The 2,106-nt window shown below is 46.5% G+C and overlaps 1 long non-coding RNA gene across 1 annotated transcript; it reads right to left on the bottom strand.

The window, feature by feature from the left end:
• Positions 1 to 12: 12 nt before the first annotated feature.
• Positions 13 to 1,846, bottom strand: LOC120293550. Its single transcript, XR_005551560.1, has 3 exons — positions 1,511 to 1,846; positions 188 to 261; positions 13 to 98 (listed from the first exon to the last, which is right to left on the bottom strand). It is a non-coding gene; the product is annotated as an uncharacterized LOC120293550 (long non-coding RNA).
• Positions 1,847 to 2,106: the final 260 nt, after the last annotated feature.

Below are 2,106 nucleotides of genomic sequence, written 5' to 3'. Positions count from 1 at the left end.
GGAAGGGTGGTACCTGTTACTGTAACACAATGAGCCCAACCAGCAGCAGCCTTCAAAACCAACGCTTGAGTAGGGAGAGGAAAAGGCTCTGGAGTATCCTTAACAATTGCAATCAAGAAGATGCGAATCAATACCAAATCAAGGCAGAAATAGAAATCTTGTGAGCTAGAGAATAGATATTATTTACCCCATGCTTTCCTGATGTCATGTAGCTTTGACCTTCATCATCTGCTGAACCCCAAGTAATTAGCTTTCCAGAATCTGATCCCTCATTTTTTTCAAATAAAACAGATTAGCAATATCAACATGTATGTGAGAGAGAGAGAGAGAGAGAGAGAGAGAGAGGGACATGAGAAGGGGTTTACAACAGCCAGTTCCAATCCAATATTAGTTAAAGCAAATGTATGATAGACTCAAAAGTCCAACTTAGCTGTGACCATTAAGGGTGATAAGTTCTAAGTGCCTAGAACCTATCCTGTTAGGACTGGTTCCCAGTTTTTGGAAACTGAAACCTACCTTCTTTGCCCTTGTACCAACCTTAGAACCTACCCTATTTTTCTAGTCCGGTTCCATGGTCTACCCGAAAAACCTATTTTTCTGTTGTTCATATTTCTTGTTTCATTTTTTATAGCAAAATAATATGGCAGCAAAGCGGTTCAAAGTAAGAGATAGACAAGGGCAAGCAAGCGAAGGCAAGTCAGGAACAAGCGAGGGTTACAAGGCTTGAATGAGAGAGAGAGAGAGAGAGAGAGTCGAAAAGTGCCTAAGTGAGGTTGCAGAGTACAAAGAGAAAAAAGAGAAAAAGATACCAAGAGAAAAGCTGGGGTTTTAAGCCTTTATGAAACCGGTTCCAAATTTGATCCTATTGGTCCAGTTCTCGAGTGGTTTCTCACTCGGAACCAGTCCGGTTCTCATGAGAACCTAGAACTGGACCAGTTTTCAAGGCAGTCCAGTCCGATTCCCAGGTACAACAGTCCAATTGCTCAACCCTTGACCATGTTGGTTCAGTGAATCTTAAACTCATGATATCCAATGATTCTTGTTAATTTTTCTTCCATTCCAGTAATGCTGCTTATCCAAATTGGTCCACTTTTTTTTTTTTTTTTTTTGGGAAAACGAATTCATGAACCCAATGACAGTTTTGGATATTTGCTGCTCCAGCTAGTGGTTGCTCTCATTATTTCCTTCCGGCTTCTACACAAGAGAGTATCAATTGCTGATTCGAACTCCGCCTAGACTTTGATGCTAGAAATATGAATTCGACTAATATAAGCTATGAGCCCTAGCATTAAACAAGAGCTCTACTTATTCAATCAAATAGTGTTGCGCCAACAAATCACAGATCAAGTAAAAAAGTGGAACGAAGAAATTTTCAGCAATCAACACTCACTACAAACGGACGAGAATCAATATTTTCGAAACCACAAATTGATCAGCAACGGTCACACAAGATGACTCGAAGAGCATCAATCAAGCCCTTTTGAGGAAGCGATGAACGAGCTGTCCTCACCTGAGACCGCCATGGCGAACCCGCAGCCGCCGCCGAAGACGTCCTTCCACGAGTCTCCGCCGGGGTCCCGCGCCGGCGTCGAGAGAGCATCGGCGACTTCTCCGGCGAGGCTCCGGGGAGATAACCGCACATGTACACCACATTCCGCCTCCTCTCCTCCTCCATCTTCACCCGGTCCTCCCTCTCTCCCTCCGCGCCGTTCGTTGCCATCGAAACGCCGGCGACCCGAGGCAACAGGAAGCAACCGGAAATCGGCCGGCCAACCTCTCCGATCTCCAATCTGAGTGGACTCCGATAGAGAGAGAGAGAGAGAGAGATGGCAGAAAGAGAGTTCTTGCTGAGGAAAGATGGGGAGAGGGAGACGTATCATTTCCAGGGATGTAGAGGGTGCCACGTCGGACGCCACGTCGTCGGGAGCACACGTGGCGCGATCTGGGCCGCGAGTGGGGATTGTTCCCCGTCCTCGTGGGCCCCGCGGATCTCCCTAGGCGGATGTTTCTGGAAGAGGAAGGGGAAAGCCCGTTTTTGTTTTTTTGTTTTTCCTCGGTTTGGAAGGTGCCACGTGGTGGGGCCTCAATGGGCTGTTGTCGCTGGTT

Source organism: Eucalyptus grandis, chromosome 5 (genome assembly GCF_016545825.1).
Source record: "Eucalyptus grandis isolate ANBG69807.140 chromosome 5, ASM1654582v1, whole genome shotgun sequence".
NCBI lineage: Eukaryota > Viridiplantae > Streptophyta > Magnoliopsida > Myrtales > Myrtaceae > Eucalyptus > Eucalyptus grandis.
Note: the sequence above shows the minus strand (reverse complement) of the source record. Positions and strands in the feature narration are given on the sequence as shown.